This window comes from Gekko japonicus, unplaced genomic scaffold (genome assembly GCF_001447785.1).
Source record: "Gekko japonicus isolate JY-2015 unplaced genomic scaffold, Gekko_japonicus_V1.1 scaffold112, whole genome shotgun sequence".
Classification (NCBI taxonomy): Eukaryota; Metazoa; Chordata; class Lepidosauria; order Squamata; family Gekkonidae; genus Gekko; species Gekko japonicus.
This window is the reverse complement of record NW_015166422.1, coordinates 954,937-969,178: the sequence shown is the minus strand read 5'-3', so window position 1 is coordinate 969,178 and position 14,242 is coordinate 954,937.

The following is a 14,242-nucleotide window of genomic DNA, read 5'->3' as shown; positions in this document are numbered from 1 at the left end:
GATGCTCTACCACTGCGCCACAGCCCTTCCCAAGTGAGCTACTTTAGGTTACATTTGGGGATAGAGGTAGGGTACAAATGAAACAAATAATCTGACCAAAACTTTCAGATCCAAACTGATGAGGCCAATTTTGCTTGGAAGCCTATGGCCGCACTTTCCCTATTAGCATTTCTCAACACCATAATTTAAGTTTTCCTTTCCCTTGGGCAGTGAGAGGCAGGAGAAGAACAGCAAGGGGGGAGAGTACTTTCAAGATCACACAACTCACAACCAGTGTTCCCTCTAAGCTGAGCTAGTCTGAGCTAGTACACAGTTTTTTAGCCTCCAGCTCACACGTTTTTGTCTTAGCTCAGGAAGGATGGCTCCAGAGCAAACTAATTTATGCAGCAGCCGAATCGCTCGCTCACAACTTTAGTGCCAGTAGCTCACAAGGTAGAATTTTTGCTCGCATGACTCCACAGCTTAGAGGGAGCATTGCTCACAGCGACCTCATCCTGCCAGAACTCTTTGCCGATGTTGATGCCAGACAGCATCATTCTTGATCAGCATTTCAGTGGACAAAATTTTCCCCAATTCCATTGCTGGCTTGGGACAGCTTCTTGTCCTTTTTACCCATAAGCAATGCCTTTCCCACTATCTGAGAATCAGACTGATAACAGAGAGCCAGTGTGGTATAGTGGTTAAAGTGCTGGACTAGGATGTGAGAAATCCAGGTTCGAATCCCCGCTCATGCCATGGACGTTTGCTGGGTGACCTTGGGCCAGTCATACACTCTCAGCCTAATCTACCTCACAGGGTTGCTGTGAGGATAAAATGGAGGAGAGGAGAAGAAGGAGGTGGAGGAGGTGGAGGAGGAGGAGATTGGATTTATACTCCGCCCTTCACTTGGAGTCTCAGAGTGGCTTACAATCTCCTTTCCCTTCCCCTCCCCACAACAGACACCCTGTGAGGTGGGTGGGGCTGAGAGAGCTCTGAGAGAACTGCAGTTGAGAGAACAGCCCTGAGAGAACTTGTGACTGACCCAAGGTCACACCAGCAGCTGCATGTGGAGGAGTGGGGAATCAAACCTGGTTCTCCCAGATTAGAGTCCACACACTTAACCACTACACCAAACTGTAAGCCACTTTGGTTCCCCACTGGGGTTGAAAGGAGGGTTATAAATAAAGTAAATAAATAAGAAGTGAGATAATTATTTGCTTGTGCTTGCTGATAAAAGGTGGGGTGTCCTTGTCCAGTTTCCCCACCACCTAGCCCTTTCGAGAGCTGAGGGAAGAAGCAAAGGTTTTCCTTGCATACTTTGCAAGGTGGGAAAGTCTGCCAGGATCCAAGGCAGGCAGCCAAAAAGCCAGAAGGCGCTTTTATGTGCTTCCTTTCTGCTATGGGCAGCCCACCTGCTTTGTAGAGTGGGGAAAAAAACCCAAAAATCTAAAGAGACACACACATACAGGAAGAGAACTCAAAGGAACACATAAGAGGCGAGAGATCTGTGATAAAGGATCAGATCTCACTATGGGAAAGAGACCCCCAATGGGGAGTGGAGAGATCTTCTCATTCAAAGGCAGCCCTGGGGGAACCCAATTATGGATGTCTGCCTGTACCTGGATAAAGCAAGGTGGGGTGGGGGGTCTTCTTTTACAAAGGCAAAAGGAGATCAGGCTTACACCTTTCTATGCCCTTGTGCTATGCGCTGCTGCTGGAAGCATTTAATTTTCTTCAAGTGCATTCCTTCAGAGATACTGAGAAGTAAGTGAAAAGGAGGCTCCGGCTGGAAGAAAGAGGCTGAATGAAACCAGAAATGTGCATGGGAGGGATAAGCACCCTTCACCTTATACTAAGTCAGAACACTGGGCTATTAAGGACAGTATTGTCTATGTTGACTCACAGCAACTCTCTAGGTTCTCAAGTTGAGGTCACCTCCTATCTGATCCTCCTACATCACTTCCTGTCTGATCTTTTCTAACCAGAGATGCTGGAACTTACCCCGGAGCCCTTCTGCATGGAAAGCAGATGCTTGACCATTGAGCCCCAGCCTCTCCCCCTTACAAGAACAAAAGTAGATGCCTTATTCTGAGTCAGACAATTGGTCTCGTAAGGATGATATTGCCTACATCAGGGTCCCCAAAATGGTGCCTATGGGCGTCATGGCACCTGTCCACACCATTCCTGGAGTTTGCCAAGTGTTTTTAGAAAGTGGGAGAGGCCATGTGGGTCGTTTGCCCAGCAAGGTGGAGATTTGGCTAATTGGTTGTGCAGATTTTTGAAAATGTTTTGACAGCAGCTTCTGCCACAGCACAAGGACCTTTCACAGTGTGTTTGAAGTTAAGCTGGAGCAGCCATATTGGGGCAGCCATTTTTGTAGCCGTGCCCACCACCCTGTGCCATAATTCCAAATGTGACCATAGGCTGAAAAAGGTTGGGCACCCCAGTCTACATGGATTTAGAACAGCTCTCTGAGGTCTCAGGGTGAGGTCTTCTACATCACCTCCTCTCTGATCCTTTCCAGTCTGAGATGTCGGGATTGAACCTGGGACCTCCTGCCTACAAAGCACTGAGCCAGGGTCAGTCACATCCCACCCAAGGTTGTTCTTCAGGCAGTGGAAGAGTCTCACTTCATCCCCTCCCTTATTCACTGGGAGCCCTTTTCCAGGGTTCGAGCAGACACATACCCAGCAGCTACATAATAAGGAAATGTGGTATATATCATAACTAGTTAGACATGTATCCATTACACTCAGCAGTTGCTAATCTTCCAGCGAACGTATTTAATAATAGCTATTTATGTAACATACGTTAACTACCCCTTTAAAACGGAAATTGAATGCATATTTGAGAACCTTAATTCAAAGCAGTACTTAAAGAGCACTCTCTGAGCCAGGGTAATAGGGATTTACAGAGCTGGGTGTTTAAGTGCTTTGAAATAAAAGAGAGTTATTGAAACCTTTAGAAAGAGCGAGAGAGAGAGCGAAGCTGTAGCTCTGCACTTTGAATGGCTGTCACCAGTGTGGGACGAGAAACCAGACTGACATGGGAGCTGGGGGCAAGGAGACGGACAAGGCAAAGTCAAAAATGCCCCTACAGGAGAGACACAGCTGATCACCACAAGGAGCCAGAGTCGGTCCCAGGGTGCTGGGAAGGGGCTTCGTGGCACAGTTGTGTAAGGCTTGCCTCCAAGCGCTCCAGTCAATCACCTCTTCCATTGCACTCCAGTAGCCTTAGCCTCATTGAAAGTTTCTGGCACAGCATATTCCGCTCTTTGAGAGTCCAGTGTCGCTAATCGTATCCAGTGACATTCTTTGGCTGGTGGTCCTTTGTAGTGAGAGGACAGTAGCCATGGAACGAACACCCCTCGGTTTAGATTTCGACACAGATTTTCAGCACGAATGCTTCTCCATTCAAATTGCAATTCGTACACAAATTTTGAGCAGTACCCTCGAATGCTCGAAAAAATTCTCAGAAGTGTTTGCAAATGCAATTCACTCTCTTCTTATTTTTACATTGCTATAATAAAAATCAAATCTTTTGCAAGGCCACTCAGCTATATCAATATGGATGGAGTCCAGTCTCAAATAAACATACATGAAGCTGCCTTATACTGAATCAGACACTTGGTCCATCTGCATCTACCCAGACTGGCAGCAGCTCTCCAGATCTCAGGCAGAGGTTTTTCACATCACCTCCTACCTGGTCCTTTTAACTGCCAATGCCAAAGACTGAACCTGGGACCTTCTGCAAGCCAAGCAAATGTTCTGCCACTAAGGTCGAATCTGCATTTGTCTTTCCCACTGGTGTCCGAGCCTTCTGACACCGTCTTTAAAAAAGCTGTCTACATTTGGTGTCGTTTTCACACCTCAGCAGTGCTAGCATACTTTTGCATGTCTGCATATGTTTATCACCCTCTCTTGGCGGCTCCACTGTCATTGCACCTCTGCACTGCTTTAAAAGAATCTTCTCCAAACAACATTCAAACAAGCATAGAGAAAGACAGTGTCACAGCAGCACAAAACTGATTAAAAATGCAAATGCAGATTCGACCTAAGTCACAACCCCTCCTGAAAGCTGGTCATAAATGCCTGTTCTCACACTACTTGCATAGCTGAGAAGGCTGAGAAGGCCTGTACATTATACAAATGAATCTATAAAACCCAACAATGAAAAGCAGAGACTCCAAACAACTGACAAACAAGGACAAAAAAGAAACAAAACTGGGAACATTTCCTCATCCCTGATTTTTAAAATTGTGAAGATAAACCTTTCTGTTAACTAAGTACCACACACAACATTTTGGGAATTGATATAATGTAATAGATGTGATCTGGGAGGTGCCTTATTCAGATGTTGCCCTGCCATGAATTCTACTGTGTGTGGGGTGTGTGGAGAGGTATGAACAGTACTAAATGCATCAACAACTGTAAAGGTCAACAAAAACCTTGGCACTGGGTGAACAACTCTGGCAAGAGAATTCTAGAGCTCTGTGTGTGTGTGTGTGAAGTGCTGTCAAGTCACTTCCAACCTATGGTGACCCTATGAACTAATGACCTCCAAAATGTCCAATCCTTAACAGCCTTTCTCGGGTCTTGCAAATGGAGGGTCATGGCTCCCTTGACTAAGGGCGATTCTGCATCTAGCATTGGTTCCACATTTTCTCAACACTGGGCGATTCTGCATTGGCTTTTCCCTCTGTTGTTTCTCCTCCCAGTTGAGAAAATGTAGAGCAAATGGTAGATGCAGAATTGCCCGCTGAGGAAAAGGTGCTGCTCAAACCACATTCAAATACCTTGGGGCAACACTGTACTGACTGCAAAATCACCCCACAGCCATAAATCTATGCAGAAGGTACCAGAAAACCTGATGATCAAAGACAGTGAAAGCAGCATGCAGTGTAGAGGGTACCATAAAACCAGATAATGAAAGAAAGTGAAAGCAGCATGCAATGCAGAGGGGAATTTCTGTTCCAATGTGGGTTTTGTAAAACAGAGGAAAAAGCCTGTCAGCCTCGGGTTTGCCTCCTACTATGTTCTCTGTACTTGTGGTATTAGCAACTTGCTTTCTGTACCTCACACCCCTTCCCCCCCCCCTCGCTTCCTGGCTAATGCAGATGTATCCAGCTGTCCTGCTTATCACTCACCCTCGCTGACATTCCTGGTGGGAGGGAGAGAGAGAGAGAGAGACTGGAAATGTCTGTAGTTTAGGGAGGCAACACTGGTGACCTTTTTCCCAAGCAGCACCTCACGGAACTTTCGCATGAGAGTGTCCTTGAAGAAGATAAGATTTTTGAATGGCTAGTGGAACCAATGTATCTGTCTGGGTTCTTAGCATTGCTTATACTTATGGGTGTGTGACATGTGCATGGAATGTGGGTTTTAGTTATACGCTGGGTCCTTGCTTATGTTCCTCAGTTCTGACAAAGAGTTCACCTTTTCAGCATCTCAAATTTCTGCAATAAACTTTCTCAAAAGAAAGCCTGCGTGGGAAGCAGCTACAAGCATGAACGGCTTCAAAAGGAATTAGATAAGCATATGGAGCAGAGGTCCATCAGTGGCTATTAGCCACAAGGTATAGATAGGGGCTCTGGGGCAAGTGATGCTCTGTCTTCTTGGTGCTTGGGGGGGGGGCAACAGTGGGAGGGCTTCTAATGTCCTGGCCCCACTGGTGGACCTCCTGATGGCACCTGGTATTTTTGGCCACTGTGTGATACAGAGTGTTGGGCTGGATGGGCCTTTGGCTTGATCCAACATTGGCATCTCTTATGTTCTTATGTTCTTATTTGCCTGGGAACCTGACAAAGCCAGTGCAGAATTGCCTTGAGTCAATCCATCTCAAGTTCGGTCTGGCTTCTGGTTTCATTTGTAAAGTGAACACAGATTAACTCTTTCTTACACACAGATGTATACATGTACATGTAGCATGTACATGAATTCACTGTAAAATCTGAACAGGGCTAAGGTCAGCAAGAATAGGGAGCATTCTGCCTTTTACCAGCAGCATCCAATCCACAACTACACATTTTTTTTAAAAAAATGTATTTAATTTTAAATTACAAGGTCAGCAGGATCCCCTGTGCACAGGTGGCCTTCTCTATCACAACAGATTAATGTTAGCTCCCCCCCCCCGCAGATCACAGTTTCAAATCTGCCCTTCCCAATTCAATGAAAGCCCACAGAGTACACATAATAAAACACCTCTGCACATCACTAAACAAAGTGTCTGTTTAATAGTCACCAAAGGTGTGTTTTCCTTTTGGAATGAAACTAGCACCATGGCAATCCTCAGCCTCGAAGAATTAGCTATTTAGAAGGAATCGAACATGGCAAGCATGGGCTGGAGCCATGCCACAGTCTCGCCACCTCGGGAGGGGATGGAGTTTAGACAGAGAGTGACTAAGTGCCTTTCAGTTATCAATAGTCTGAGCCTGAGGAGAACAGAGAGAGATAATTAGTCTCGGCAAATCAACTTAGGGGGCTTGCTGCAGGGATTGAAGAAATCCGAACTCGCTTTCTGGAGCAGCTGCCCTCCGCCCCTGTGGCGCATCCAGCACAGGCATCTCATGGCATTACAGCGAGATATGACCCCCCCTCCCTCTGTCACGCACCACCCTCTCCCTGCCTGCTCAACTTCGCAGCCCAGCAAAGGCTAGAAGAAAGAGGACTTCAAGCTGAAAGATCTCATTTGATATTCCACCCAGCTCCCTTGGCTGATTGATTTATAGAGCACAAGATTAAGGACTGGAACTGAATGAAATAGCAAAGAGGATTTTCAGTGGTAACTTAGCAGGGTGTGGTGGTAACTATGGTGTGGTGGTTGCCCTGTGCCAAACGGAGAGAAGATTTTTACTTTCTCAGCACTTCTATTTCGACCCCCAAATCTCTGTTTCAGTTTTGCCTCACCAGCTTTCTTTGGAGTTACTTTCTCTTGTGCTGTTCCAAGCTACTTAGAAGACCTAATGATCCCTCATTGCAGAACAACACTTATGCTTGATGTTGTGAAATTCTTTTCCCTCAGCCATACTGAAAGGTCAATTGGCAGGCATAGCATGCTCAGGCAGAGTTTGTAAATGTGACTCTGGTCAGCTTCAGTCCTTAGAACATATCTTATTGGCGAGTGAAATCTGGTCTGACTTGACAGAAAGGCATTTGTCCTCTCTCTTAATAGGTTATGTGAATTTATCATCTCAAGAAATCTTCCAGTTTCTCTGTGTAGAAGAGGACTGGAAAACCACCTTAGCAGTTACTAAATTTTAGCTGTGGTGATCACATGTAAGAGGGTTGGATCTCAATTAGGGGTGTGCATTTGGCAATTCCAAGGTGAAAAAATACCTTATCAGTATTTTCTGAATATTTTTCAATCAAATATAAAGCTTGGATGTTGTCTAAAGCTATCTGAAATGGCCATGACCAAAAAATCCCACTGGATAGCTGGTGTTTAAAGGGATTGCCTTCCCTTTAAACACCTTCTGGGTGAACTCAGAGCTTCGGAGTTCACTCGCAGTGTGGCTTGCAAAAGGCATTTAAAGAGACTGCGTTCCCTTTAAGTGCCTTCCCTCCATTGGAAATAATGGAGGGGGGGCACTTTCTTTTCGGGCTCATAGAATTGGACCCCCAGTCCAATATTTTTGAAACGGGGGGGGGGGGTGAGGAGCAGCACCAGCAGCTATGCTGCAAATTTGGTGCTCTACCTCAATAAACAGTCCCAAAAGAGTCCCAGATAGCCCAGATTGATTCTCCATCATACCCTATGGAAACCATTGACTATAATGGTCCCCATAGGGTATAATGGAGCCAAAATTTCAGGAATCCTGAGTATTTACAGAATCTGAATACCATATTTACCGAATCTGAATACCATAGTGGTATTGCAATTCAGGAATAGCAGGGGATACTGGTATTTTTTGGTTCAATATACCCGAACCCAAAAAATACCAGGGTTTTTTTTTTGCATACATCTAATCTCGATCTGTTCAAGACCTTTGAGCCAAAAGAACAGTAAGATAAGGAAGATAGTTTTGCTTCTGCTTGTGTGAACTGTACCTAGGAATCTTTGTTTCCTTGAACAGAACTGTTTCTTGACAACTGTATTTATTTAAAACATTACCATGCCTCTTTTCCACCCAAATAGGGTCCTCAAGGTGGTGAACATCAAAACATTTAAACATTTTAAAAGCATTTGAAATAAAATATGTATAAAATAATTAAGTAAGAACATATATAAGCACACAAACACACATTACATGAAGACCAGGGAGAAGGGCCAATAACAGTTATTGACAGTATACCAAAGCAAAGTCTTCCCCCAACAGCAGAAGACAGTGATAGAAGGAGAACATAAGAAGAACCTTGCTGGATCAGAACTTTATTGAATATATAACATAGGAAGACAACATCAAACATTTCTATAAGAAGGTTCCCTTCCAAAATACAATTTTGAATATCAGTATTGTATTAAAAAAGAAACATTTTTGCTTCAGGTTTACAAAAGAGCATTTGCATCTATTCATTTGTACTCTTAATTTCTTACAAAACAGATCTAATTATACAACAGTTACCCATATAGCATCTCCCTTATAAATAAAAGCCGAATGGTGGTGGCACTTCTCTAGAACATTCCACATGCGTAGATCGAAAAATTCTCTAATAAAAAAAATCCCAAACTTTATGTAACCATTGATTTAGGGTGGGTGGATGTTTGTCTTTCCACTTTCTTGCAATAGCTACTTTAGCTGCTGTAATCAAGATATTTATTAATTGTTTACGAATTGTAGGGGGACTATCCGAAGGCCCCCCCTCATGGATCACTACCTTGTCGTGGCGAGGGGGCTTGCACGGTTCAATGAAGCTGTGGGCTATGCCGTGGAGGGCCACCCAAAACGGACAGGCCACAGCAGAGAACTCAGACCAAGAGTGATCCCCTGGAGAAGGTAATGGCAACCTACTCCAGTATCTTTGCCAAGAAAACCCCATGGACAGTATCAAAAGGCTAAAAGATATGATGCCAGAAGATGAGCCCCTCAGGTCGGAAGGTGTCCAATATGCTACTGAGGAAGAGCAGAGGGCAAGTACAAGTAACCCTAGAAAGAGTGAAGTGGCTGGGCCAAAGCAGAAAGGACGCTCAGTTGTGGATGTGTCTGATGGTGAAACAAAAGTCCGATGTTGCAAAGAACAATACTGCATAGGAACCTGGAATGTAAGATCTATGAATCAAGGGAAGTTTGACGTGGTCAAAAATGAGATGGCAAGACTGAACATCGATATCCTAGGAATCAGTGAACTAAAGTGGACAGGAATGGGCGAATTTAACTCAGAAGACCATTATATCTACTACTGTGGCCAGGAATCTCGTAGAAAAAATGGTGTGGCCTTTATAGTCAACAAGAGAGTGCAAAAGGCAGTACTGGGATACAATCTCAAAAATGACAGAATGATTTCTGTCCGATTCCAAGGCAAACCATTCAACATCACAGTAATTCAAGTGTATGCCCCAACCACTGATGCAGAAGAGGCTGAAGTGGACCGGTTCTATGAAGACCTACAACACCTCCTAGAACTAACACCAAAAAATGATGTCCTCATCATCATAGGGGACTGGAATGCTAAAGTAGGAAGTCAAAAGGTAACTGGAATAACAGACAAGTTTGGCCTTGGAAAGCAAAATGAAGCAGGGCAAAGGTTAACAGAGTTTTGTCAAGAGAACACACTGGTCATAGCGAACACCCTTTTCCAACAACCTAAGAGGCGACTCTACACATGGACATCACCAGATGGGCAACACCGAAATCAGATTGACTATATAATTTGCAGTCAAAGATGGAGAAGCTCTATCCAGTCAGTAAAAACAAGACCTGGAGCTGACTGTGGTTCAGATCATGAGCTACTCATTGCAAAATTCAGACTTAAACTGAAGAAAATCGGGAAAACCATGAGGCCATTCAGGTTTGACCTAGATCACATCCCTGATGAATATACAGTAGAGGTGAAGAATAGATTCAAGGGTCTGGATTTGATAGATAGAGTGCCTGAAGAACTATGGACGGAGGTTCGTGACATTGTACAGGAGGCAGCAATCACCACCATCCCAAAGAAAAAGAAATGTAAGAAAGCAAAGTGGCTTTCTGATGAGGCTTTACAAATAGCAGAGGAAAGAAGGAAAGCGAAAGGCAAAGGCGAAAAGGAAAGATTTACCCAACTGAACGCAGATTTCCAGAGAACAGCAAGGAGAGATAAGGAGGCCTTCCTGAATGAACAGTGCAAAGTAATAGAAGAAAACAATAGAATGGGAAGGACTAGAGATCTCTTCAAGAAAATTGGAGAAATCAAGGGAGCGTTCCATGCAAAGCTGGCCATGATAAAGGACAAAAACGGTAGGGACCTAACAGAAGCAGAAGAGATTAGGAAAAGATGGCAAGAATACACAGAAGAACTATACAAGAAAGACCTCGATGTCCTTGACAACCACGACGGTATAATCACTGACCTCGAGCCAGACATCCTGGAATGTGAAGTTAAATGGGCCTTAGAAAGCATTGCTAACAACAAAGCTAGTGGAGGTGATGGTATTCCAGCTGAGCTATTCAAAGTCTTAGAAGATGATGCTGTTAAAGTGCTGCACTCCATTTGCCAGCAAATTTGGAAAACGCAACAGTGGCCACAGGATTGGAAAAGGTCAGTATACATTCCAATCCCAAAGAAGGGCAATGCCAAGGAATGTTCAAACTATCGCACAATTGCACTCATATCACATGCTAGCAAGGTCATGCTCAAGATCCTACAAGCTAGGCTTCAACAGTACGTGGATAGAGAACTGCCAGAAGTACAAGCTGGGTTTCGAAGAGGTAGAGGAACTAGAGATCAAATTGCCAACATTCGCTGGATTATGGAGAAAGCAAGAGAGTACCAGAAAAATATCTACTTCTGCTTCATTGACTATGCTAAAGCTTTTGACTGTGTGGATCACAACAAACTATGGCAGGTCCTTAAAGAGATGGGAGTACCAGACCACCTCACATGTCTCTTGAGAAACCTGTATAAGGGTCAAGAAGCAACAGTTAGAACCGGATATGGAACAACTGATTGGTTTCTTAGATTTCTCTCTTCCCTGCCCAGATTTTATTTGAGCAGAAGTTCTGGAGCAGTCACATGGGTATAAGGTTGTTATCTCAAAACATATTTATTTTTAGATGATTTCTGTGCCCCCTTTCAGAGTCCTGCTTAAAGTGGCTTACAATTTAAAAAAAACCCACAATATTAAAACACAAACCGTTAAAACACCAGCCATATAATGTGCTATAGCTGACGCAACTAAACCTGGAAGTGCTCCACCTGGGAATGTTCACTTCTTCAAGAATTCAGGGAGTACAAGACACTGAATACTCTTATCCTGCACAGCATTTCCATACCATGGAATCTTGCAGTATAAGTTTACCAGGACTCCGTTGGAGAAGTTATTCTCGTTTTAAAAAAGCAACAAGCATAAAGAAACCTTTAAAAAGGACCCAAATAAGTATTTTATTGAGTCACAATCTAGACCTTTTATCCATACCAGCGGGAGGCAACCACATGTGCCAAAAATGGTGCACCAGACCATTTTGCTAGGCATCTTCATGCATGTAACCAGGGCACTGGCAGTACTGCCAGGGATGCCAGTGCATAGGATTGCCTGGGCCCAGTGGGGAATTCCCAGCCCCCAGGCTCAATTCCCACTCTTGAGGAACTGAGGAGCGGGAGAAAAAACTATAGTTTCCAAAGTGATGTTCAAGGGATTTCCCCTAGTCTTTATGGTCTTTACCATTTTGATTAGGGGAAATTCCTAGAGTGTCACCCAGGAATGACATCACATCCTCCCCATACCCCACCCTCCCTAGGCTCCACCCTTGAAATCTCCAAGCATCTGCCTAGGCAATGTTGGGAACCTTAGTGGTGAAGTATGGTTCAGACCTTTCTCACCTCCCAGAATTGTATAGCCCCCAGCGGAGTCCAAGGCAAATCTTTGAGATGCTGGCAGTGCTGCTGGGACTTGGCTTGCTCCAAGCACTTTCATCTCTCCCCCCCCCCCCCCCCTGTCCCCTTCTGTTTGCTGGCACAATAACGTCTTCACAGGTAGAGGCTGCATCTTCTGGCACTTGGGCCAAAATGTTTGCCTACCCTTGGTCTATAGGAACCAGTGATTCAGATAAAATCACGTTGTGTAAGTCTCATAGACATGGGCTTTAAGATCTAGACTCTGTGAACTGTTAAAACTTCTGTTTCATAACCTGCTCTATTTTTGTCACAGCTTTCTGACACTTTTCTGCTTCCTTAATGACAACCTTAGAATCTTCAGATAATACTCAAAGCGCAGAAACACCCCCCCCCCATTTAAACCAAGGACAACACAGAGTGACCTCATTTTAAAGATCTTGTAACAATTTCCCCAAGAACTGGATAGCTGGATCAACAGGAAACAGCAGAATCCACTTTTTCTTTTATGATTTCTCCATCACCAAGACAAAACGGTAGTTACTTTTTTTGCCAAATGAAATTCAATAGACATCAGTCTGTTAAAATGGAGACCTGGTTTTGTTGTCGGTTGCATGTAAATAGCATTAAAAGAAGGTGTGATATAAGCATGTGGTAAAAAAATGGCACGTGAAGTGAAAATGGTGTTAAAATACGGGAAAGAAGCAACGGGGAGTGGGATGTTTGCCAAAGAAGATGAAAATGGCCTTCCCGACCATGCACGGAAATGAACAAAAATACATATTCATGCCTCCCTCGCAAGGACTCCTTGCCTTTGGGGGTGTGCCTGCTGGGGTCATCTCCAACAACCTCATCTTTGAATTCGGTCCTATTTACATTCATTAACCAATTGGTAGGCCTCCCTTCAGGTCTGATCTATAATATTTAATGATATTTCCAATGCTGGTGTCAGCTGGACATTTTGCCACTCCGCAGGCCAAGACCTGCCTGAGTGCCCATCAATAAACAAGCTGAAAAGGCATGGAGAAGTGTAAGTGTCTTCGATCACTCTGCCAAGGCAGCTGCCTTAACCTGCTGAGATCCTCAGCTCCTTCCTCTCCCATGGAGCTTATTCTGCTGTGCCCAGCATTCCACAGTCATGAAATGCAAGTGCTGCAGACAGAGAGACAGACACTGTGAAATTTCACTTTCAGATCCTGGCTGAATCTACCACCTCAGAGTAAGAAGATGAAGCCTTTGCACTTCCAAAAAGTTGGAATCACACATCATGAAAAGAAATACTTAACGAAAATTACTAGGGCGGCTGCAAGCTTTGTGTAGGGTTGCCTCAGAAAATGCCAGGAGTTATTGAGAGTGGTGTCTAGGGAGGGTGGAGTTTGGGGGCGATGAGACATCACTTCCGGGTGACAATCTAGAAATTCCCCTGTAACGGGCTCTTACAGGCCACCACCTTTTGGACACCACTCTTATGCGGGACACTGCTAGCTTCGGGTAGTAGCGGGGACCACTTACCCACTGGTTTCGTTCTTCGTGATGAAACTCTCCTGGTTCACTCCAAGGCTCTTAAAACTGACGGAAATTAGTGACCGGACTCCGTTGTTTATAAGAATAAAACGGCTTTACTGTGACATCTCTCATTTTCCTCCAGCACAACCTTAATCAGATACACGTTCCATAGGTTCCAACAATTAAACCGCTCTCTGGGATTCTTCCCAAAATGTGTCAGTTCCCAATGGCTGTTAGCCTCCAACCGCTCACAACCTCCTCACTCACTCTCCATCCTCCAACTCCCTCTCTGTCCGTTTTCTGCCCATCAACCTCCCAAACATTCCATCTCTCCACACTGCCCTATGTCTGCACATCGCTTTTCTCTAGGTGTTCCCTTTTTGGAATCCGTCACACGCCCCTCCTCTGAAGAACATTGTACCAGGGAAAGGTGCAACCTTTTCCTGTGCAATGGGGTTCGTGTGCGGCTTCCTTATCCTTAAGTTACATTCTTGTATCTATATACAAACAACTTTCAAAAGCAAACAAATACAACAAACATTTCATCAACACATTACCAAGGGTACACTTTGTCCCTTAACTTAGTCCTTGAGTTTCTAGGTTGCCACTGCGGGTATAGTCTTCCAAGTTTCCCCTTTTCTTTTTATCCAGTTGTATTCCTGGACAGCACGTCAGCGACGATGTTCTGCTTCCCTGGGATGTTTCTGATGTTAAAGTAAGTATGGCCTTAGCTTTTTAATGGCCCATACTATAGCTAAACACTCTTTTTCGATTACTGCCAGGCGTTGCTC